This window comes from Sander lucioperca, chromosome 9 (genome assembly GCF_008315115.2).
Source record: "Sander lucioperca isolate FBNREF2018 chromosome 9, SLUC_FBN_1.2, whole genome shotgun sequence".
Taxonomy (NCBI): Eukaryota; Metazoa; Chordata; class Actinopteri; order Perciformes; family Percidae; genus Sander; species Sander lucioperca.
The window spans coordinates 30,122,168-30,148,072 of NC_050181.1; the positions used below are offsets into that span (position 1 = coordinate 30,122,168).

General features: G+C 39.5%; 1 long non-coding RNA gene across 1 annotated transcript; it reads right to left on the bottom strand.

The window, feature by feature from the left end:
• Positions 1 to 886: 886 nt before the first annotated feature.
• LOC116040759 lies at positions 887 to 22,433 on the bottom strand. The gene is made up of 3 exons (XR_004102752.2): positions 22,323 to 22,433; positions 13,014 to 13,028; positions 887 to 904 (listed from the first exon to the last, which is right to left on the bottom strand). It is a non-coding gene; the product is annotated as an uncharacterized LOC116040759 (long non-coding RNA).
• Between the last annotated feature and the right edge of the window lie 3,472 nt (positions 22,434 to 25,905).

Sequence of the window (25,905 nt, forward strand, 5' to 3'; positions counted from 1 at the left end):
TATTTTTAGAACCTTCTGCAGATTATAAGGTGGAAGAAGGCAGTTCTGGTGATTTTGATGACATGCTTTTCGAAGAAGAGGTTGCTGTCAAAAATAACTCCTGATGTTGTGGATGTGTGAGGAGGGAGACAAATTGGAGTTATAGATGGTGAAGCAAAAGTTGTTTGTTGGTTTTGAAGAGGAATTTGGGACATGGTGATCATGTCTGATTTGTCACAGTTAAGTTTGAGAAAATTGGTTTGCATCCGTGATTTCATTTCACTGAGGCCAATGGTCAAAGTGGAGTGAGTTGCAGTGGTGATGGATTTGGTGGAGATGTAAAGATGAACAACATTGGCGATGGCGTTATATTGTCAGGTGTCATTACATTTCAGGAAATTATGACATAGACTAAAATAGTTGTCACAAGTACAGCTTTCCCTGTAAGTCCTGACAACTCATTTTAATTATGCACCACTCTGCCCCCTTTTCTCACTGTCCTTGCCGTCTCCTAGTACCCAGCTGCTCTGATGAACCTCAATGCCATCCTCCACCTGAATGGGAGACTTCCCAAAGCGGCTGCTTGAACCTCGAACTAAGGCTACATTAAAATAATAACATAACCATTGCCATTAAGTTGTGCAACTTAACTATGAGAACTACATTTCACGCTGAGAGTGATCTGTATATATATAGGCCTATATGTATATATAAGTTATACTCAACCTATTTTCATTTATATATTTGATTACAATGTTACAAACACAGCTCTGTTACACTTTAGGCTAGAAGATCGTTGGTCATCTGTTTCTCCGTGAAGGGGAGAGACAGTGAGATAGAAAAAATGAGGTGCTCAACAATCAGCTGTTTTTCCGAAGTCAGCTCTATAGATAAAATTGTGATCACCACTACGTTTTTTTTTCTTCTTGCCTTTGTATTTGGTGTGATTTACTTGTGTCAGGTTCGCTCTGTGGAATGGATGAGTAGACTGGATGTTTTCTGTTGAGATGCTGTAGCATTGATGTTGTGCTATTGTGGGAAGCTAGTTCGATTTTGACAGACTGTACAGACATGACTATAGTTATTCTTAGTTATGTTATTAGGCTGTATTTTCATAGATTTTAATCTGCTTTATTGCAATAAATTCTGTTGATTTTGTTCTGTGATACCAGACAATACCAATTGTGTTTTGTTTTATAGATATTTATAGATCTCCTTTGCTGTCACAGTTAGCGTCACAAGAAATGGAGTTGGAGAAAGTCGTTTTGTTTTAAACTAAAGAAAAACCCACAGCTTCCTTTTACTGTTTCTAAAAATTAAGATGCTGTGTGAGTTTGGGCCATGAGTTCTGGGGGGGGCTCCAAGATTTTGTGCAGAGAGGCCTCTGCATTCTAAATCCGTGCCTGCTTCCAACAGACAGGTGTTCTCTATTGCCCTGGTGACTGACTGACAGGCACAAGACAAAAGCATTCATATGCCCTGGTGACTGACTGGCTGAGGATGTAGGGCAAGGCAAGGCAACTTTATTTCTATAGCACCTTTCAGCAAAAGACAATTTAAAGTGCTTTACATAAAACATTAAAGAGCAATTAAAAACGGTCATGAAAATAAAACTAGATACATATACAAATACAAAGATTAAAGTTATAGTGCAGTGTAAGAAATTAATATTTATTTGATTAACAGGTTGTAGGCACGGATTGGGAGGAGAGAGGGACGTGGCAGTTAGGTCTGAAGAGGTTAGTTAGCCATTTGATTTTGTGGTAAAACCTTTCACAGTGCTCATTTTTTCTCAGACAATTTTTTCAGTCATATTTTATCATTTAAAATAGTGTTTAAATCTAGCCTCGTCTAGTTCTGGTGAACCTAGTCTTGTCTCGTCTCGTGAGCTGAGTGTCTCGTCACACCCCTTATATTTATGTCTATTGTCTATGTATATTATATGAATAATATTTCAATGTACTGTATGTTTATTTTTCGTTGTTTTTTTTTTAATCTTTTTTGATTTTCTGAAATCTGTGGCATGTAAGCAAAGAGGCATGAAGGAGAGAGAGAGAGGAAAAGAGGGAGAGATAGAGAGAGATAATATGGTTATATCTGCGGCCCTGTAGTTAACCTACGGATCGGGCCGGCCGGATCATATAAATTAACATTTATCATTTACGAGGAAAATATTATTAACGTTCTCTAAAATATGAACATAGCAGAGCTGCTGTCAGACAGCTAGATTTGTAAGTGTGTCTCCAAGGAAATGCTCCAGAAACGGCAACTTATGCCAACCTTGCACCAAACGACTTTTCAAGCGATTCCACAGTCGCTGACAAATTTCCAATATCGGAATGAAATCCTGAGAGTCTTGCTAGAGTTGGAGTGTGCTTCTATCATCTTAATCATTTGGTGTAAGGTGGTCATAAAACTGAGTCAGTCTTTTTCCCGTATTGACGTTATGACAAAATCAAACCCGTTTAATATTAAGTTTTAAGTCTTGGTAGTAAATTTAAATAACGAGAACTGTGTTAACAACCAATAGATGTGCTTCCTCCAGCACCAAACAGGAAGCAGAGCCAGCTAGAGCCAGTGTTACAATCATAGACTGTAAAAAAACGGTTACAATACATCATTTAAAAATCAATGCAGCCTACAGGGGCAATTAAATCCATGGGTCCATGGGTCTCTAAATTGGAGAAAATAATTCATTCAGGTGGGTGAAGGGTGGATTGTTAAACCTACATGTGGATCTGGATGAAGAGCCGATCCACGCATTAATAGTAAATAGAATGAGTGAGTTTGTGTGACTATAATAGACATAGATATTTGTAATTTGTGATATTGGGCTATATAAATAAAATTAAAACCTGTAGGTGACAGTGGTCAGTGTGGTTCTGAATTCATACAAACATCACAACTATTTTCTCTTTAATACTGACACAAGGTACTCCACACTGTTCACATTCCGATCACACATGCTACATGTGTGTACTCAATACATTTACATAATATCCCGATGAGGTATCTACACACAGAATGCTTGTTTATTCAAAGTGGTGCATTATTATGATCACACACACACACACACACACACACACAGTATCATTATTGTGTTCCCTCTTTTACAACCCCAGTTCGCACCTTATCTCCCCCACACAGCTGTTGTCATAGGTGCAGGTATAACAAAGACAAGCCTTTTAATTAAGAAAAGGCGTTCTGCTAACATCACCACACCACCTCACTGTTTGTTTCCAGCACTCTCTTGTCAGGAACAGGAGCCTCAATAAAGATTAACCTGCAATGCCAGTGTCATGAGCTGTGTGTGTGTGTGTGTGTGTGTGTGTGTGTGTGTGTGTGTTTGTGTGTGTGTGTGTTTTAAGAACGTAGTTGTGTCTAACCATTTTGAAAAGGCTTTTTATTTATTATGTGTGTTGAAAACAGGTGATGTGTGCGAGGCAAAGGACAGGGAGATAAGAAATATATATATAATAATAATTAATAAAAAATAACTTGAACAGTTTCTTTTTTGGGAGGTTTTGTATACTGTGGAGTAGGGGAATTTGTTATGATGTATTTTTCCTCTCTTTTGCTCTTAGATTTGTGAAGATTGGGTTGCCACCTGCACTGCAGTTAAAATTTACTCTCCAAAAGTGACCATCCAGCCTTAAGAGAATTCCTCAGCGAAAAAGTTGTGAATGGAGGATTTGACATAGAGTGTACTAAACATACTAACTGCACTTAGTCACTGGTTTAAAAGCCTCTCCTACTGTTTAGCCATGGAAAAGCTGATGTATGCCTCCAAGGGGAAAACAACAATCTTCTTCAAAATATGGGGACAATTTATAAGATTTCTTGAACGTCACCAAGCAAGGTGCATATCATCCATGAAATCCAGGTCGAAATTATTTGTCATATATGTATGTATATATATATATATATATATATATATATATATATATATATATATATATATATATATATAACCCCATGCAGGACACTCTGTCAGCACTGAACAGCTCCTTCAGTGACAGACTGCTGCACCCACGCTGCGTCACGGAGAGATACCGCAGGTCTTTCCTGCCTGCTGCTGTCAGACTCTACAATCAGCACTGCTCCCAGTAGACCACATGGACAAAATACACACACCAGGACTGATAAAACATAATACATACAATAAAACATGTGACTTTGCAGTTACTGTAAATACATTTTACTTTTATTTTTTACTATTTACTATTTACTGTGCAATTACTGTAAATTCATTTTACTATTTTAATATTTACTCTATTTAATATTTATTATTGTTGTGTGTTAACATGTGTCCTTTACTTTCCTCTTATCCCTTGCTGCTGCAACAGTGTGAATTTCCCCATTGTGGGATTAATAAAGGATTTTGAATCTTGAATCTTGAATATATATATATACAGTGAGGAAAATAAGTATTTGAACACCCTGCTATTTTGCAAGTTCTCCCACTTAGAAATCATGGAGGGGTCTGAAATTGTCATCATAGGTGCATGTCCGCTGTGAGAGACATAATCTAAAAAAAAAAACCAGAAATCACAATGTATGATTTTTTAACTATTTATTTGTATGATACAGCTGCAAATAAGTATTTGAACACCTGAGAAAATCAATGTTAATATTTGGTACAGTAGCCTTTGTTTGCAATTACAGAGGTCAAACGTTTCCTGTAGTTTTTCACCAGGTTTGCAGACACTGCAGGAGGGATTTTGGCCCACTCCTCCACACAGATCTTCTCTAGATCAGTCAGGTTTCTGGGCTGTCGCTGAGAAACACGGAGTTTGAGCTCCCTCCAAAGATTCTCTATTGGGTTTAGGTCTGGAGACTGGCTAGGCCACGCCAGAACCTTGATATGCTTCTTACAGAGCCACTCCTTGGTTATCCTGGCTGTGTGCTTCGGGTCATTGTCATGTTGGAAGACCCAGCCTCGACCCATCTTCAATGCTCTAACTGAGGGAAGGAGGTTGTTCCCCAAAATCTCGCAATACATGGCCCCGGTCATCCTCTCCTTAATACAGTGCAGTCGCCCTGTCCCATGTGCAGAAAAACACCCCCAAAGCATGATGCTACCACCCCCATGCTTCACAGTAGGGATGGTGTTCTTGGGATGGTACTCATCATTCTTCTTCCTCCAAACACGGTTAGTGGAATTATGACCAAAAAGTTCTATTTTGGTCTCATCTGACCACATGACTTTCTCCCATGACTCCTCTGGATCATCCAAATGGTCATTGGCAAACTTAAGACGGGCCTTGACATGTGCTGGTTTAAGCAGGGGAACCTTCCGTGCCATGCATGATTTCAAACCATGACGTCTTAGTGTATTACCAACAGTAACCTTGGAAACGGTGGTCCCAGCTCTTTTCAGGTCATTGACCAGCTCCTCCCGTGTAGTTCTGGGCTGATTTCTCACCTTTCTTAGGATCATTGAGACCCCACGAGGTGAGATCTTGCATGGAGCCCCAGTCTGAGGGAGATTGACAGTCATGTTTAGCTTCTTCCATTTTTTAATGATTGCTCCAACAGTGGACCTTTTTTCACCAAGCTGCTTGGCAATTTCCCCGTAGCCCTTTCCAGCCTTGTGGAGGTGTACAATTTTGTCTCTAGTGTCTTTGGACAGCTCTTTGGTCTTGGCCATGTTAGTAGTTGGATTCTTACTGATTGTATGGGGTGGACAGGTGTCTTTATGCAGCTAACGACCTCAAATAGGTGCATCGAATTTAGGATAATAAATGGAGTGGAGGTGGACATTTTAAAGGCAGACTAACAGGTCTTTGAGGGTCAGAATTCTAGCTGATAGACAGGTGTTCAAATACTTATTTGCAGCTGTATCATACAAATAAATAGTTAAAAAATCATACATTGTCATTTCTGGGGTTTTTTTTAGATTATGTCTCACACAGTGGACATGCACCTACGATGACAATTTCAGACCCCTCCATGATTTCTAAGTGGGAGAACTTGCAAAATAGCAGGGTGTTCAAATACTTATTTTCCTCACTGTATATTATTTATTTATTTATGTTTTGTTCATTTGCTCATATTTTCTCTTTAATTTGTTTTGTACTTGTGGAACTTTGTGTGTATCTGTTATGCTATCTTTGAAAACTGAATAAATATATTTTTCAAAAAACAATAAAAAAAATAGCATACCTTGCAGACACGGTGTTCCTTGAGGAGTGTAACCATTCCACTGTGTCTATGGCTGTTGTCAAGTGTCTACATGAATACAACATAGACAACGATGATGTCGTGGTGTTTAACACTGACAAAGCGGCCTATATGAAAAGCAGTCCCTCCAGGATTTCGCGATGTCGCGATCACAACAATTCACGCAAATTCAACCAATCACCTTGAATTTCTGATCTACATCTCTATAGACCACCATTTGCACTAACTGTATATTGTCTCTTCTCTACATTCAGCATTCATATTACTGCTTACTGTGTTATTACTGATCTACATCACTTAATAGACCGCAACTTGCACTAACTGTGTTTTGACTCTCCACTACACTTCAGCATTTATCTAGACTGTCTATTCATATACATTGTGTTACAACTGATCTACTTCACTAACTGGACCACTAAAACTGTTTATTGACTCTTTACACCATTGACTCTTTACATCTTCTCAGCATTGATATAGACCCTCTGTTCATGTATATTGCACATCCACCGACTTACTTACACCTCACTACGTGCCGGCATTTGTAATGCCCACTTATTCTGCACTTTATGTAGCATTTTGTATTCTGTATTCTTGTACTGTATTGAATGTGAAACTGTATGTTGTCTTGCACGCCTACGCTTTTCATGGCCAGGTCGCCGTTGCAAATGAGAAGCTGTTCTCAACGGCCTACCTGGTTAAATAAAGGTTAAATAAAAAAAACTTTTCAGCAAATTTGACCAATAACCGGAGTTTCCCGCGACTTCAACCAATCCCAGCAGTCCCACGTGCCAGACTTTGCGTCAGTTTGTGACTCTGAGGCGTACTCTGAGAGTCACTGTAATGTTTTTTTAAGTCGCTGAAAGCTACGGTGGATGCAGGAAAAACCGGAGATGAGACGTAAATGATGATCTAAATTGAGGACAGCTATGCTCGTTATTGTAAGTGCAATGATATGTTAAAGTCCAATAAGTACTTTATCAAACCGTATGAATGTGTGTCCCAGGCCAGGTTAGGAAATTAACAATGTAAAGATCAACAAGCCACTGACACATACATTCAAATTTGATTAATTCAATAAATTATTATTTTTTTGTCTAAATCCACCAGCCATTTTCATATTATACCAACATTTGCAGCAACCTAAGCCTTTTTGGTAAGGTTACTAGGAAAACTCAGCCCAGAGTAATTTTATTCTACCCAAAACAAGTTTCCTTTTTATTTTACAGAACTATAAAAAAAAAAAATCCCAACTTTTTTTTGGCATTTTTCACTATGCGTCTTACGGAGACCTTTTGACCAACTGAATGCATTCATGCTGTGTTTCTCATAAATGTTCTACCAAGCTGGCTCCCGCAAAAGAAGATACCTTGAATACATGACAAAAAAACTACCACCAGGAAGGATAGCAACGATGGAACTCGTCGTTCACTCTGCAGTGAACTCTAGCAGTACCATTCAGAACATTTCGGACTCTACAAGGTGTTCATTGAGATGGAAGTGGATGTATGATACTTATTCATTGTCAAAATTCTTAGTTAAAAATACCTATTTTTATTTCACCTCCTCAGACACACACACACACACACACACACACAAACACACACACACACACACACACACACACACACACACACACACACACACACACACTCCATGAAATGCTAGAAAATCCAGATATGGCTCAAAGTCTGTAGGTCAACATCAGCATCATGTCAGAGAAGTGGAAAAGAATAATTCAACTTCTGGACATCATTCAGAGCAGACATCCCGTTTATTTATGTAAAGGAAAGATAGGTGACAAAAACATAATATAATGCACTAAGGCTTTCAAATATTTATTTGCTGTAGATCAACTTCTTATTTAATGTGCTCAGTCAACACACATCTCTCCCTCCTCTTGTTGGGGAACTAACCTCTTTCAATGTGCATGTGGCACTTATTCCCCTCAATGATACAATAGCCTAATTCATTTTAAATAATTTATAAAACCCCTGGACTGTAATAGCTCAAATGTGTTGAGATTTGGAAGAGTTGTGATATTTTGAGTAAAAAAAGTCATAATATTATGAAAATAAAGTTGTCACAATATGTTATGAAAAAAACGTTATTTCTTTGCTGTATGGCAGTATCCAGACCGTCTGACAGACACAGAGCCCCGTTTGGGTCTGTGAATGAGACAAAATTTAGGGAAGCATCTGCACACTGCTCTGAATTGGAGGTAGAAATCCGAAACCATGGCAGAAATACATGAAGCACACACACATCGTAACACTTCTCCTGCAGCATTCACAGCAGAGCACCTCCATTATAATCAACAGAAGCTGCTACACAGACTAAAGAAGCTGCGTTGCCAGTCTCTATTTTTACAGTCAGGAGACACAGCGAGTGACAGTAAGTAAGTATGTCAGAGCTGTGTATGTTTGTGCCTAAACCACGTAAACAAGCCTGAACACAATGAGAAGACCAGGCAGTGGGCAGCGTGCAACTTTGGAGGCAGGCTTTAGGCTGCTCACCCAATCAGAAGTTAGAAACGGCACTTGTACATTTCCTTAACTTTTGATTGGGTAGGCAAGACACACGTTTAGGTGGGCTGAGCCCATTCTTGCCCATGCTATCATTGGCCTTAAGTGATGGACAGAAATATTGACAAATTACAAATCAATGTGATTTGTGTATTGGCTCATGATAGGCCCCTGGGCTTAAGCCCAGGTAAGCCTGTGCATTAAGGCGGCCTTGTCCGTAGCCACTAGAGTTGAGCCGGATACTCGGCTGAAACGAGTATCCGGTACGGATAAAGCACTTTTGCCGAGTACGAGTATTATACGAGTAATACGAGTCAATATCTGTGCTCGGATTGAATAAAAATCCTCATTGGGAGCTGACTGTGTCTGTGTTCTGTGATAGGCTAATCGTCACAGCGCCCCTCCCCTACACACATACAGATTGTGTTGCTGTGTCCAGCTCTGCTCACTCACACAGAACAACTCTCTCTGTCTCTGTCTCTCCCTCAGTCACTCAGGTTCGGGTTAGGGTTAGGCCCCGCCCAGTCCGAGTACAGATACAGATACAGATAATTCATATGGTTAACAGATACAGATACAGATAATGCTGTACTCGCTCATCCCTAGTAGCCACCAAGGTTTTTGACTACCTTGAAGAGCTGCACATAAACATTGTGACAAATGCACATCTAAAGTCTGAAGCATGTGCCCAGTACTTTGAGGGACTTTACCTGACTTTGGCTATCGAGAACTACATCCTCAACAAAGTGGAACAGGCTTACAACAATGCAGAGGACAAACTAAGCAAGTACATGTCAGATGGACAACCTTCCATTCAGTTCCTTAAAGATGTCAGGGTCTTTGATCTTCGTTACACTGCATTATGTAGTGTGTCCAGCTACAAATACATACCAGGCTTCAGTGCTGTTCCTAAAGATGAACTGGATGCCTACTTTATCTACTGAGGTCCAGCTGCACTCAGATCTTTAGCATGTGGAGTGGTGGATTTGGATGTGTTCTGGGATGGGTTGCAGGAAAGGCTGCCCGTATTGAGTGTCCTGGCCAAAGGATACAAAGATGTCATTGTAAACTCAGCAGATGCTGAACGCAGCAACAGCATCTACAAGCTGGTTTTGTCCAGCCGAAAGGAGATCAGTGTCGAACAACAACCTCAAAGCCTTGATCTTCTTATACCACAACCAGAGACTAACTGGTGGAGCTTTTGAAATGGTTGAAGTGCAGGAAGATTTTGAGGAGGACATTATATATAAAGGACAATTCCGGCACAAAATGAACCTAGGGGTTAATAACATATGTGTACTAGGGATGCACCGATCCGACTTTTTCAGTCCCGATACCGATGCCAAGGCTTTGTGTATCTGTCGATACCCGATACCGAGCTGATACTGTTGTTGAATTAATAATAAACTGTATACCTTTTCCACCTTATACCTTCCTTCCACCATGTGGAAGAGACTAAAGGCACCAGACTTTCCTAACTAGACATTACTTTCTTAACTAAGACAAAATAACATAGATATAATGTATTGAATTCTTATTTATTTGTTATTTAAAAAACAATTGTGCATTCAAATCGAAAATATAATGTAATCAAACTTCTTAAAATAAATTTATATAAATAACAATAATGGGCCTTTATATAGGTTTATAATGGCTTATTCTACCGTCAGGAGTACATAGAATATCACAAAAACATTTTAATCAACTCTCCCTGCTCTCTGATCAAACCATACTCTGGACTTTCTCTGCTCTCTTGTCTTCTCCTCAACTAACAAACACTCCAAAAATAACTGAATCATCAAAAGGGTTGTAATGGTAATAATAATTACAAAAGCATGATGTGGTACAAGTGGAGCTTGACAATTCCCAACCTTCAAGGTGGGGAATGACAAAAAGTTTGAGAACCACTGTTAAAGAAGTCTTTTTCTTATCTTAGGGACTGTTCGTTATTTAATTAAGGGGCCACCACAGGAGTTTTGTGGCCTCTAACCTAAAAAGACGTGACCCTCCCCTCGTCAGTAATAATTTTCCTATGACCCTCAAACGATTTGAAAAAAAGGAATGACCCTCCCCTCGCGTGCAAGTTTGCACTTCATCTTACACATCACACTCCTGTTATGGTGTGGTGGCCATTTCAGTAGATTTACTCACTAACATTGTTGTGGAAACACAATAAGCATGGAAACTAAATGCACACTTCATGTATTACTGCATTACTTCAAATACTAAGTTACTCCTCTAGTAAACTAGTATTCACATGAAATAAAACCATTCAGCAAAGGACGCTGGGATATAACCAATTCAACACTGGTTGCTATGGACTTGTCACTATCGTCATTGTATATTTTAGCACATAGGTAAAGCTGCCGAAGCTGAACATTATATTACAAAACACATATGTTTACTTTTAAAGTTTTTAAGTTACATTGTAACAATTTAACAATTCGCCCTTATAAAATCCAATCGCGGCACGGCTGTTTTGGAACGCAATAGACAGACGCTTAAATTCAACTAAAATGTAACAGTGAACAATCAGTGTTGGACCTACAGTCTGTTGAGATGCCTCGCCAAACGCAGAAACCAAGCGCAGTCACACCATAAAACATTAAGACACGTTAAGAAAAAAGATCCGCATTTTGCCGTAATCCAATGACACGAAAAAAAGTTATCCACAGCGATCAGTAGATCCACAAACAGAGTCACGTGTATCCAGCAAGGCCGATACGAGCGTCACATTCACCAGCCAGCTCCAAACTGGTGAACGAGGCCTCTCCACTTCACCGTTTAAACAAAGTGGAATAAACGTATACAAGTCCAAATCTACACAAAACCCGCAATCAATTAGTAAGCTGACATCACATTTATATACATGGCATTTAGGAAACCTTTATTGCAAGGTTGGCACGGCAAGATGTCCAGACTAGTGCAACAGTAATTTTCGTTTTTTTGCGTCCTGCTGCTCCCATCATCAGCCAGGTAATATTTTTTTTACCAAAGCAGTATATGAACTCTGATGTATTACCTACCACCAGTTAGTTGTTTTGTGTTATTTAAGATATTTATAAAATATCTGGTCATGCCAGATGTAATTATTCCTAATTTTTTAAACAATGCAATTACCCGTTTGAGCCACCAGGGGGGGGCAGTGCTCCTCCTGCCCCCCCCAGCAAACTCCGCGTATGCGGTCAGACCATCTGCTAGGGGGCCGAGACTGAGAGCTACATGGATAAATATGCACCAAACAAGCCCCTTTGAAATTTTGCTCTTTTCATGAATAAAAAAGTTGGGTGACCCCCCCACCCAGACTGGAGTTGGATGACCCTCCCCTCGGCAGAAAATAAAAAGACATGACCCTCCCCTATTTTCCTCCGGTGGTCCATACCATAAATACCAAACGGTCCCTTACCTACTCCGGAGTGAGATGCAGCTCCTCAAAAATCCTAGCAGCCTCCTCCAGCAGTGCGGGCAAATCCAATTCAAGCCTGATGCTTTGAGTACAGAGTAGGAAGAGGTGGTGGCATGTCCAACTGTACAGTCTTGGGCATGTATCTGATAGAATGGCATTCAACAACTGACAAAATGGCCCTTTTCTTAGAGATGACCTCCTGGTTTTCACTGAGGTGGAGCTGTTCAAAAAACAGCTTGAGCTCATCAGTGGATGGTTTCATGTGATGGTGCTCATGTTGTTTTTTAGCTTTGTCCTTATTTTGAAAGATGTTTGATAGCTCATCATATTTCACGAGTTTTTGCCTTGGCTCCTCCCATGCTTTGTCTGTGCATGCCTGTCCCTCTCTGCGCTCAACAGCAGCTAGGAGTGAGAACATTAGTGCTGCGGCGTGGGAGCACACCTCTCCCAGCCCTGCCATACAAGTGCAGTGTGCCATGACGACAGTCCCTGCCTCCTGCACCACTACCCATGGCCATGTTAGCTTAGTGTTAAAAGCCTGTGAATGATGGACCTGTTAAATGAAGAACAAACTGTTGAATAGTGAATATCTTTTCAAAGGCTAATTATCCTACTATTGCTGTAATGGATAGCACAATAATAGTTGGAGTCGTAGATCTACTGTAAACCTTATGTAGGACAATCCAGGTAGCAGCTAGCACTTGTGTGCTCACTAGCTGCATTGACATCAACAATGATCAGAGTAACCCACCACAAACTGTTCACATAAAGTCCCAATTGCCTCGTTTCCCTTCCCTTCATGTTCTTTCAATGAGTATAAACACATCTGACATTAAAGAACATTATCCAGATTAATGACAGCTAGCCATGAGCCGTGGCTAACAGCTAGCAAGCTACCAGGTAGCTTGCTAGCTGTTAGCCACTTATCTAACTAATCGCTACCTAGTCAGAGTAAACTACCACCAAAATCATACATTTGAATTTTTTTTATAATACTTACATTTCCCATGATTAAATATAAATTCTTGGTGGCCAGGTGCCGCACTTTCATGTCTTTCACCCATCCAGCCACAGCGTATTGATAAGCATCTGTACTCTTGAAAGCCTTCAAGCTATCCCCACTGTATGGGGAGGGGTTATCCACCAGATAAATGTATATATCATGGAAAGCCAATTGGGGCAAGCCTGGGGCAGATAATAAGGGACAAAAGAAAACTGGGTGTAACAAATATGGATCGAAGCCTAAAATTGAAATTTTCTCCAGATATCTCTGTCTCTCTCTCTCATTCAAATGGGCCAGCCTGGTCGCACAGAATTCCGTGAAATGATCACGAATTGTTAACAACGCATTACGTGGTGGTGGCACGGAATGTGTGAAAAATCTGTGTGGCCACCACGGAAAACAATGCCAATGTAAAGTCAATGAGAATGACGTAGCATTAAGAGCGACTACGGTAGTGAGTACTATGTAAGGCCGAAATTCCGCGTAAGGAGGTTGGTTGGGGTGGTGGATGGGTCAAACACAGGTCTTTCACCCAGGAGACCGGGGTTTGTGTCCCTCATGTCAAGTTTCCTAAAGTCGCTTTCTTCTTTTCCGTCCCGTTCTTCCCACGTGTCACGGAACCGTAAGCCTACCCACGACCTTTTCCTGAACCCAACCGTCCCGTTCTTCCCACGTGTCATGGAACCGTAAGCCCACCCACGACCTTTTCCTGAACCCAACCATCCCGTTCTTCCTGCGTGTCACGGAACCGTAAGCCCACCCATGACCTTTTCCTTAACTTAAGGGGCCGTGTTTATTTAACGGAATTCATCTGTGGGCTCATCACGGAATTTTTGGCGATCCGTGTTCATTTCACGAATTCTTCCGTGGGCCCATCACGGAATGTTTTGCGATTCTGTGAAACTGCCACAGATTTTGAGTTAAGGGGCAGTGTTCATTTCACGGAATTCTGTGAGATCAGGTTGAATGGGCAGTGTGGGCGGCCATACTGGGCGAGATCGGTCGTAAATATGGCGGCGTTCTGTTTGGTAGTGACGTAGGTGGCATCTATGAATAGCAGAGGGAGCCAGAGATTTCAACATAAAAAAAAAAAAAAATCCATCCTAGATCCTTGTGCACTGACTAAAAAAATGTAGTCTCTAGAACTGGGTCGACTATGAAGTTAAAATCCCCCCCTAGAACAATATTGTGGTTCCCTACAGCTTGTAATTTCCTTTCCAAATCTATAAAAAAAAAAAGCCTGATCATCTACATTAGGTGCTTACATATTAGCCAGAATTAGTTCTTGCCCTTGTATTTGAGCCAGCAAATGAACTCTTCCTGATGTATCCTTAATTTGTTTAATTAATTTAAATTGCAAGTCAGACAGACAGTTTTTGAACTGGCCTTTGTTATCAGGGAGACTGTATGCTAGTCACCTCTACCATACAGTCTTTCTTTAACCGCTGGATCATTGCATGTCATTTATTTTTGACTTAAAAAATAAAAAAAAAAAAAATAAAATAAAAGCATCATCCAGGAAATTATGTTAGACATCTGTACCTCAGAGAAAATCATCCTTGACTCTGAGCAGTGTCATTTTCACCCAGCCCTTATTACCCACCATGATTGTTGTTTCTGATGATGGTGGCAATTCAAGCTTTAGCACTACTAGCACGAACCAGCCTGTACAGTATGTAAACATGTACACTGTGCTGTTCAGTGCTCCTTCAGCCCACATCACTCTCTGAAGAGGCTATCAGAGAGGCTACACGACATGACTGCTGTTTACCATTAATCTGAAAGAGAGACAGAGATAGGGGGTGGGAGAGATGATGATCAGGATGCTGATTAGTTTTATCCATACCTCCCATCCTGAGGAGAGGAAATAAGGGAAATTGCTTGTGCTTTTTCTCCTCGGGGGATGGGCAGTGGGAGGAAAGACAAAAAGGAGAGAGGAATAAGCAACCCAGTCTCATGGCAGTTCGTAAAATAGCCACAAAATTTAAGCTATTGATACGTGTACATGGACACTATGTTGCCGTTTCTTTTTTTTCGTGGCGCTCAGCATTATTTTCAAAGCATCTTTTGTGTCTACACCACATTTTTTCTGTCAGTCGGGAATGCAGCAGAGAAGCTGTATGCTTTGTTGTTTTGGGTATTTTTAGGACTATAGTACATTTATTTACTAGATGTTGTGGTTTTTATTTCTTTATTTTAATGTTCTTATGTCAGTCTTCTTACCAGGGAAGCTGTATTGCTTTGTTTTTGTATTTTTAAAACTATAACCTCTACATTGATCAACATGTATTCACAAGATGTTATTTCTTTATTTAATGTTATGTCAGTCTTACCATTGAAATATTAGAGAATGCTGTAAGACAGAACACTACAAGGCTATGAGCACATTTAGGCATATCCCACAATGCAATGCGGTCATTCATATCGCAATCACACAGCGAACAGGCAGCTCTGTAACTCCAGTACCCAGGAGGTGAACTGGTACCTTTCCAGCTACCGGTCCACACTCCTTACTTCGGTCCGTACGGGGACTTGAACCGCAACCCTCTGGTTCCCAACCAAACTCCCTATGGACTGAGCTACTGCCACCCCCAACATCGCTTCAATTTACATATTTAATAAGTAATTTTGTCACCATGATGGGGACAGAATAACCCTGGATCTGGGGCCAATTTAGAAAACACTTTAATCTGAAAAACATATGTGGTTTCACGCCAATAATGTTTAATAATCTCTTTGCACCATCTCAACTAGATCTGGCATTTGCAGCTTGGCATAGAATTGTTTGGTCTATTTTCAAGATCTTTTTATTGATGACAGCTTTGCATCATTTACACAATTGTGTTAAGACAACAACTTACCAAAATCTCACTTATTTAGGTACCTTCAAGAAAATGAGAATTTGTTAACTAGGACACTCATTGTGTTGAGTTGTGAACCATGTTCAACCCAGAGAAATCAGCATTTTTAATCAAGGACACAGTGCGTCAAATGCGTCAGCTTTGTTGTTGTCTGCCAGAAACCACCATAAATTGACTTTTTGTCCAGCTTTAAGCCACATTTTTATACTTCATTATAGTTTTAGTCATCAGACTTAACTTAAAAATTAGATCTAAAAATAACTTTAAAAATAACATACAACAATAACAATAAACTTGCATCAAACTGTAGCCCCAATACAGCAGAAACTTGATTCTGCTTTTACCCAGTAGCAATTTTGAAGTCCAACACTCTGCAAAACATCTTTAACCTATTTTCTCCCACATTGCTGGCTCTATTGACACCAAACTTTGGGAGTTCCATCTCCAAACTGTCCCCCACAAATTTACCATTCAGATTTTTGATATATTAAAAATTGAGCCCACAGTGCATTAAAACGTTTTACTGCATACAGTAGTGTAAACAAATGCTGCAATTTCTTCCAAACTAAATCTTTGATGTTCACGGAAAAAATTCACAAGCTAACGACCCTACATCCCACAACCCTACCTACAGATAATAACATAATAGTATTGTCAACATAAAAAATAGAGCCATCCTTTATAGTTTGGTTTTCATTACCTAAAGCAGTTATTACACTCTTTATTCAATTAAATTCAAATAAATTGTATTATTTAAAGCTATTAATTAAAGCTATTGACTAATATATGTTGCTAAACCTATAGATCACTATAGTTACAATTAACAGGCCACTACACAAGCATTTAACAAACTAAAGTCATATCTTGCATTCCATTTTAAAGGTAAAGTTGTTTTGTAAACTTAAATGAAAAGATGTGTAACAATTGTATCAGTGATTTTAATAATACAACCTATGAATGAACCAATGAACAATTTAGTGCCATAATTTGGAAAATCTTAAATGTCTTGTGAAACAAGTGATGTCTTCAAAGTAGTGATGAAGTGTTGTCTTTACAAGTGTTCACTGCACAGTGAACACTTGTAAAGACAAGTCTTCTGACGAGAAGTCTTGTTAGGAGTCCAGTTCTGTCTTCTCAGGTTGAGCATCCACTGGTCCAGCCTGTTTGGATTACCTAGAGGGAAACATTACAATCAGATATATAAAAGTTTTGGGTAACATCCCTTTAAGACTTCTTATTAAGACAATGCAACTTAAATTACTTCAATGTTCAACCAAGTCATAATCAAATTATTATGGCTAAAATGAAGTAATAGGTCTAATCTAAAAATGCCTATTTTGGTAATAATACAAATTATAATAAGGTTTGGGTTCGTGTACGGTAAAATTTCATATTACCATATAACCTCATTAACCAACTCCGGCTCAACCAATAACATATTGCAACATCTAGGTTAACGTTATTTCTGAAATCATGGGTTAGGGTTAGGGTGACATAAGTGACATTATTAATTTGACATTATTTTTAAATTGCATAAACTTTACTGTAACTTCACACAGTTTGCCCAGTCTAACATTAGCGTAACGTTAACGTTACATTGCCAGTATAGATCGGTATAGTCTTACTTTACATCCATGACATCCTTTCGGCCAGAAGCAAAGCTTCGCTGTGCTGCTCAGTGGTTCCTGCTGCTGACGGTCAACGGGCAGCATGGTCCCAAATAACGTGGTAAAAAATTATTTTCCAACCTCACACAAACAACTTTTGTTCAAAAGTATTATCACTGTTATTTTACCACTCTATTAGGTTATGTTTTGACATTGGTGCAAGCCTGTTTAATAACTGTGGCTAGCAAACGCTCCTGGCTGGGCGTCTTGCTCCGAGGCGGATTCCTTCTGTCTATTGCTAATTAGCTAGTTAACGTGCTAATAATGCTAACATATAACGTTGAGTAAAATATTAGAATTTCACTCACTGAAAGAACTAGAGCATAGACTTCTTTGAGGGTCTGTTAGTACAATTAACCGCACAGCAAGCCATATTATGTGTCGGATATTTGCTTACAAATTTTCTGAAAGGCAAAAACACGGCCGGTTGGTCAAGTGCAGTAACTTGGATTATCTTTAGCTGTAGTGTCGGAGAGCAGAGCTGCAAGCACAGCAGCTAGCCTTCTGTCACTACAGCCACCTGTCAGTCAAAGTGGCCACATCCTTAATTATGCATAATTTTGAGCCTGATTAATGATATAATCTGATAAATTATAAAAAGAAATTCGACCCCCCCAGAGTTGTCATGAAGGGTAAACTTAGCTAAAGAGACCAAAACTGTCTTTTGTACTAGGCTGTAAACATGTTTGTTTCTGCTGTAAAGTTGGGCATTTTAACATCGGGGTGTATGGAAATTGACTCACTTCTGGAGCAACCCTCAAGTGGCCACTCGATGAACCGCAGTTAGCACTTTTGCATGTGCTTCATTGCTCAGCACGGGAGGTTGCCCCTTGGTTTAAAGGTTATTTCGTTTTTTGTTCAACCTTATTTCCCCATGCATTTGTGTCTAATAGACTTTGAAAAAAAATCTTTAAAATTGGTCCAGTATTGAGCGAGAAAGCAGTGACCGGTCCTTCGGGAACGGGGCTGCAATATAACCTAAGGAGACAATTGGGAACCCTTGATTTTTGTCCACTAAAAGTGATTGATTTTACCACTGACAGGCTCAGATTGTTACTGAAAGTGTCTGATAACATTATCAATCTCACGAGGTGACTTCTTGTCTGAAGACAGTGGTGTGGAGAGTGGAACGCGAGTTGGAAGAAAGGCTTTCCGGGAGTCTGCTGTTTTGGAGTAGGCTACAAAAATTAAAGGTTTGTGTTATCTAAAAGATATTCAGTGGCTTAATATATAATTATAGCATTCATTTGAGCCGGAATATACGGATAAGGAGCGAAAGAGGAGAGAAAGAGATGCAGCAGGCGGAGGATGGTGAAGCAGCTGCTGCAAGCCTGCGGCGCTTGGGAGATTGGTGGTTTTCCTGTGGCTGCTGTGCATGATGCTGTGCCCCTTTGCCCAAAGTGGAAGAATGCCTTTGTTGTCAGGAGTGGGATCTGTTGCTGCCAGATATTGGTGGTCTTGATGTGTTCAGGGATGATCCCTTGGACACTGCACAATGCTGTGTTACCACCAAGGTTATTATAGTTTTGCATTTTTCATTAGTTTTTATTTTTATTTCGTTTTGACTTTTTGGTTTCAAATTCAGTTTAGTTTTAATTAGTTTTTAAAGGGGGTTTGCCAGTTTAGTTTAGTTTTTATTTTTTGAAAATGCTTAGTTTTAGTTTAGTTTTTATTAGTTTCAGTCTTAGTTTGAGTCTTTTTGTATTATGGGTTATTTGTCAGGGGATTCAAAAAGGTCAGAAAAGGTATTGTGTAATAATAACTCAACAAAAGCATCATACAATTTTAGAAATATGTATTCACAATGTATTCAACAATCACCAGTACATAAAATGTAGCCTACATATGGTCATAAATATGTAAACAGTCATAGTGCAAGTAAGTGCAAAATGTGTAAGTGACGTGTTCCAGGAAAAAAACCTAAACAGAACAGACTAAAGAAGACATATATGAACAGGTGTTTTGAACTTTGGTTCGAGTAAAGTGGCAAACTTTTTGAAGTCATTCGACTCACATAGTTGTGTAGACATCCCAGTATCAATACACATATTAACCCACGCTTCGTCCCGCTTTTAGCGTATTTATTAACCAGCAGCTATCGGGTCGCCGGTGAAAGCCCTCCTGTAGTGTTCTCTGTCCTACGATTGTCTCTGTCATGCTGCCTGGCCCTGTACCGGGGTTAGCTTCTGTTTCGGGGAAAGGGGGCTTTGCGTTCTCCTTAAGGTAAGCTAGGTTAGCCTCCTAGCTTGTGTGCGCTTCTCAAATGTACTTTCAAATTCGTGGGATTTTCCCCTGTAATAAATTGTCCACATATTTTACTGTCCTTCCACTGCACTTGCTTTTATCGGACACATTCATAATCAAATAGGACTGCCACTTTCTTCCGAATTTCGGTACCACCATGATGCCAGGGCGAGGGGTAGTGGCACGGACATGTGTTCAAATTGACCTGGAATGTCGGAATTTCTGGGTTGTCAGTCGGAAACTATACATGTCTACGGGAAATGTCATGGTTGGAAAGATATAACGTTATTTGCTCTATGAAAGACATCAACAAAGACGAAAACTAAGGACATTTACTCGATTATTTTATTTTAGTTAGTTTTGCAGACAGACATTACAGTGGCGGCGATCGAATAATGACCATATCATTGAAATCATTTAAATATTGAGCCATGGCACTGAAAATCTTTTAGATAACATTAACCTTTACTCCAAAACAACAGATTCCCGGAAAGCCTTTTCTCTCGCGTTCCACTCTCCACATCGCTGTCTTCAGACAAGAAATTACCTTGTGAGATTGATAATGTTGTCAGACACTTTTAGTAACAATCTGAGCCTGTCAATCATAAAATCAATCACTTTAAGTAGACAAAAATCGAAGGTGCACAATTGTCTCATTAGGTTAAATTGCAGCCCCATTCCCGAAGGACCGCTCACAGCGTTCTCGCTCATTACTGGACTATTAGACACTTATGTATAGGGAAATAGGGTCCAGGTTGAAAAAAAACTAAATTACCCTTTTGTGACCATACCTTTTCTAGGGATTTTGATACCTCAGCCTAGTCCTTTTAAATTGTGATGGTGAGATGAAGTCTCATGTAGGATTAAAGCTTTTCAGCAAATTAGTTAATAAAAGGGTAAATTTTTTCCAGGCTTCATGTCCTCGCAATACCACCTGTTGGTCAAAGTTGGTAAAACAGGCAGAAATATCACAGATAATCTGATTTGGTCCGTGTGGTCAGTGTATCTTTTGGTCATTTGATTTTCATTTCATAAACAGGTATTAAAACAAAAAACAAATGGTTATTTGATTTTCATTTTAAAATTGAAATACAAGGCGTCTTTTCCTTTTCAGGTAGCACTTCAAATTACGGCTCGGTAATAAGATGGTAATAGTGGGGTAACAATGTGATAATAAAGAGGTAATATATAGGTAATAACATGTAATTACCAAAGTAATAACTGGGTAATACATCACAGTAATAAGATGTAATACTGGGGTGATAAGGTAACAGATGTAATAACATGCAATTACCAATGTAATAAGTAGGAAAGGGTTCAATAATAACTATATGTATATCTGGGTAATGGTAATATAGTTATATTAATATTGTAATAACATGGTAATAATGGGGTAATATATGTTGATGTTTTCACAGTATTATAGGCTACTATCAGCGTAATACCTTCCAAATTAGATAAAACGTCTTGGAATTTAAAATTGGTAATTACCATATAATGCTAAAATTCATCCACCATGTTGCAAACTTTTGTTTCAAGGTAATACAAATGTTTAATCTTGTGACTTCTTACCTGGAAACAGGTAGTTTCTGTGTAATAACCATGAATCAGTACTGCAAAATGCAAAACTGCCTGTTGCTGTGTATAACATAACATATAACACCGTGTAACGCCGAGGACCTGCCGATGTGCACTCAACCCCTCGTTCATAATGAATAAGCCGTCACTCCAGTCTGCAGTGTAGTTCAGACGCTTCACTGATAAACCATAGATTGGCTTTATGGTCAAAGATAGTTTTTGTATAATTAACTGCTTTTTAAAGTAACGTAAGAAGTTACTTTCCATAGGGGGTAACTAAGTAAAGTAATGGATTTGTTGTGTGGAACGGGATAATGGACCCAAATGCAGGAAGAGGCAGGCAGGCAGGAGTCGGTTGAACACGACGATTTATTCACAACAAAAAAAGGCAGAGTTCCAACAAACTAGGGTATCCACAAGCCAGATGGAAGCACAAGGTATCCAGAGGAGGCAGGCAAACAAAAGGAACAAAAAAGGCTGAGAAATGCCGAGCAGGACGCAAATAGACACACAAAACGGACACAAAACAATCTGACAAGAGGCAAGGGAGACACAAGGGCTAAATACACTGGGTAATGACGTAACGAGGGGCAGGTGACACAGCAGGTGAAGAAGGCGGGAAAACACAGGAAGTAAACTGGACAGGACAAGACAGAAAAACCAGATCAAAATAAAACAGGAAACAGAAATATACACAGAACAGAATGCACAAAACAGGATCAATTCATACAACGGAACAGAAATATACAGAATAAATATACAAAAACAGGAAACATACAAAAATCATAATACAGGCAACAGAAAAGTCCAAAACCACGACAGGATTACTTTTTTTAAGAAGTAACGAGTAACGAGCAAACACTACTTTTTAAAAGTAACTTCTGGCATTATGCAACATGACCCCACACAAATTGCAACAGAAACTCTTTCAACTGATCTAGTCTCATAAAAGTCTCCTCTATAACATAAAAAGTCCTAAAAAATCCAAGTGGTGGAACGTATTGGAAAATACTGAAATCAGTAATGCAAGTTTCCCATTGCCTATGTTAAAGAGACACTACAGGTGAATAGGGAAAATATTTGAACAGATATCTCCATTAAACTTCTCCAGTTGATTATTTACATTAAGACAATCTCTTGTATTACAAATATTCTGAACGTGTATGTTTAATTATACAAATAACTGAGGCATTGTCTAATTAAATATATGTGCTAATTTGCATAAATAATGGTGTTTCAGTATTTTTCAACTTGGACTTGAACTTATATGTTATAGAGAATTTTAGGAGTGATAAACATTTGTCAGATTTTCTGTTGCAATTTATGGGACATTCACTCCTTTTTTCCCACAAAATGCTTGTACTATCTCCCCCCGCTGAGACAACTTCGCTGCGAAAAGAGTCGATACCAGCTCAGAAAATAATAGGGCAAATAGGGAAATAAACGTGTAACGTTACATATAAAATAAAGTCCCCTGAAATAAATAAAAGTAAAACATATATTTAGGCTAATGAACTATATTGACTAATTTATATCTTTATATGTATTGCCTCATTTATTCATTTCAGGATGTATTTCATAGCCATATTTATGTATATTTATGTAAAGAGGTGCAAAAAAATGGAGGATCAGTCGCTCAGGAAGTTGGGGCACAAGTTTCCCTCAACTGCATTCTCTGATACAGTCTATGGTCACATCATGTTTTAGCCATTTTCAGAGCAAAATCTCCTCACATTTCTTGCAGGAAAAATCCTCTTGCACCCCCACGTCCCTGTGATATGCGCACAGAGATTTCTGCACATGACAGGCCTTTTCATTCACTGCTTTTTTTCGCCATGTCTAAAATCACATCAGTAGGAATCCAGAGTAATTTTAGCCTGTGCTGAAAGCAACACTGGTACACTGACGCTGTTGCCTTGAAAATGACAACAGAATATAAAAAAACAGGCCTTTTTTCATTTCTGTTTTCTAATGATTTTATTTTTTGTTATATGAAATAGAAAATGAAAATCAAAGCATATTTAAAATTTCTCTCATCCCCCTTTTTTTTAGATCAATTTTTTATTATTTTTATATTTTTGAACATACAGAACAGAATAACACAATTGAACAAGAACAAAAACCATCTCCCACCACCACCCTGTGCGGTCTCGAGGAAAACAAAAACAAACAAATAAGCAAAAACAAAAAACAGAAATCACACCTTGCCTAGTCACTCTCCTCTAATTCTTGTGATGCTGAGGTCACTGCTGCGTTTTTCCATAGATCTATAGTCGATGATTTGGCTTTGTTAATCCTTGCTGTAGAGAGCTCAAGCATAACTATGTCTAGAAAATACGCCAACCACTGTTTTATACAAAGTGAGTGGGGGGGTGGGAGGGGTGTCCAGCGTTGAGCTATCATTTCCATGGTTGCGATTGAGCCGGCTAGCCAAACTTTCTTCTGTCTCCCAAGCAGGTGTAATTTAGAGTCATCATTAAGTAACAAAACAATTTGGTCAGTAGGAATTCGACATCCTATCACATCAGATATTATTGATGTTGTTTTATTCCAGAACTCATGCACCTGTTCACACTCCCAGACCGTGTGCAGGAAAGTTCCAGTTTGTTCAGGTTGACAGAACGTGCAATAGGGAGTGGGAATGACTTTAGAGACATATCTCTTCTGAGGAGTCCAGTATGTCCTATGACATATGTTGAAGTGGATATGCTGGTGATTTGGGTTCTTGCAACAATGGAAAATGTTGTCCCAAACTGTCCCCCAATTAATTGCGTTCCCCTCAGAGTAGGGGGACCGATTCTGAGTTGCGTGTCCCGAGTCCCGACAAAAGCCTGTCGGGACGCTAAAATGTCCCGGTTTACACCAACCACTATGAAATTGTCCCCGTTGTCAGCTATTACATAGCCGATGTGGTCTTATTATAGCCCGACCATTAACTAAACCCATGTAGAAAGACTAATAAAGCGTCCAGCGTATGATTTTAACATTTGTGTGTGTGTGTGTGTGTGTGTGTGTCAGTCAATCGTAGCGGTCTGCGTCTGCATAATCTGTGCGGCCAGTGTTACATTTGTAAACATTGTCGCAATGCCTCTTCTTATCTGTCGCGTTTTAACCAGTCCCTCCAGGTCTGCTGTTAAGTCAGCTGGGTGGAAATGTTTGCACATTTCAAAAGCAGGGAGATTCCGTTCAAAAATGTAGGTCTTCTTTGTCAGTTCGCCATGTGTCTACCGGGCACAAATGCTCCTGTTGAGTGGATATTTCCGCTCATGAACAACACATGGACTGACGAGAGGAACTGTATGACCATTCCCACCTTAAAGGGGTGATTCAGAATTTTGGACATAGGACCTCATTTCCAAGTTAGCCAGTGTGTTATTTATCAGTGGAGACAGTTTTCATCCAGTCCTTCCAGTTGCAGAGTTCACTGGTGCTAGGCTAGCGCAAGTCAACAGTATCTGCTAGCCTGCCATTAAAAGCAGTCTTACACACTCCACAGTACACCCGAGGCAAATAAATTATAACGCCAGACTATCGATGTAAATGTCTGTTGATAGAATAATGTTAGAATTAAAACTACCCTTGCATCGCATTGCAATAGTTATACTTTGTTCCCTGTAGTTGGTAGCATAGGCTACAGCAGCGGCGGAGTGATATTACCTAGGCTACTGAGAAAGCCGGTTTACATGACAATTACATTCCATGACAATCACACAAGTTTATTTACCTGCCGCTGTGAGCTCCAACTAATTCCACTCTGCCAGGCTATAACTCACATAACGTTACCGGTACATGAAAGCACATGGGCTAGCAATTTGCATGTGAACTGTCCAGCTGTGTTACTGTTACTGTTGTGAACTGTGTTACATTACTTTTCTGTCAGCAATTACCTAAAGTTAGCGGTTAGCCCAGCCAGGTATCTACCAAGAGTGTAGCTATACCGTTAGCTAACGTTGTCACTCTCCACAATGCATTGAACAGTAACCTTCCACTAACGTTGTCAGTCTCAATCTATCAGTAGCAGCTAGGCTAACGTTATGAAAGGGGCTAGCTTTATTAGCTAGAGTAGCCTACCAAAAGTTATTCTGTTCATCAGTAGCTGTTGGTGCATCTAGAAAGACGGATGGAACCATATTCGTTGAGACTTGTGGTCCTTTAGATTGCGGGGTTTTTCAATGTCGTCTGGTCTAAAATGATCACTACACATTTGCCAGTTGAGGGTCTCCACCGGTATCTGTCCAAGACAGCAGCTACTAGGTTTCTCGACTGGAGTGCGCTTCTCTGTTTACTTTATGGCGCAGTACTACTAACCCGAGCTAAGTAAAATTCCACCGCTGCTGAGAAACTAGTCCCTCAAAATGTAATGCGATCATTGAGATGCAAGGGTAGTTTTATTTCTAACATTATTTTATCAACAGACATTTACATCGATAGTCTGGCATTATAATTTATTTGCCTCGGGTGT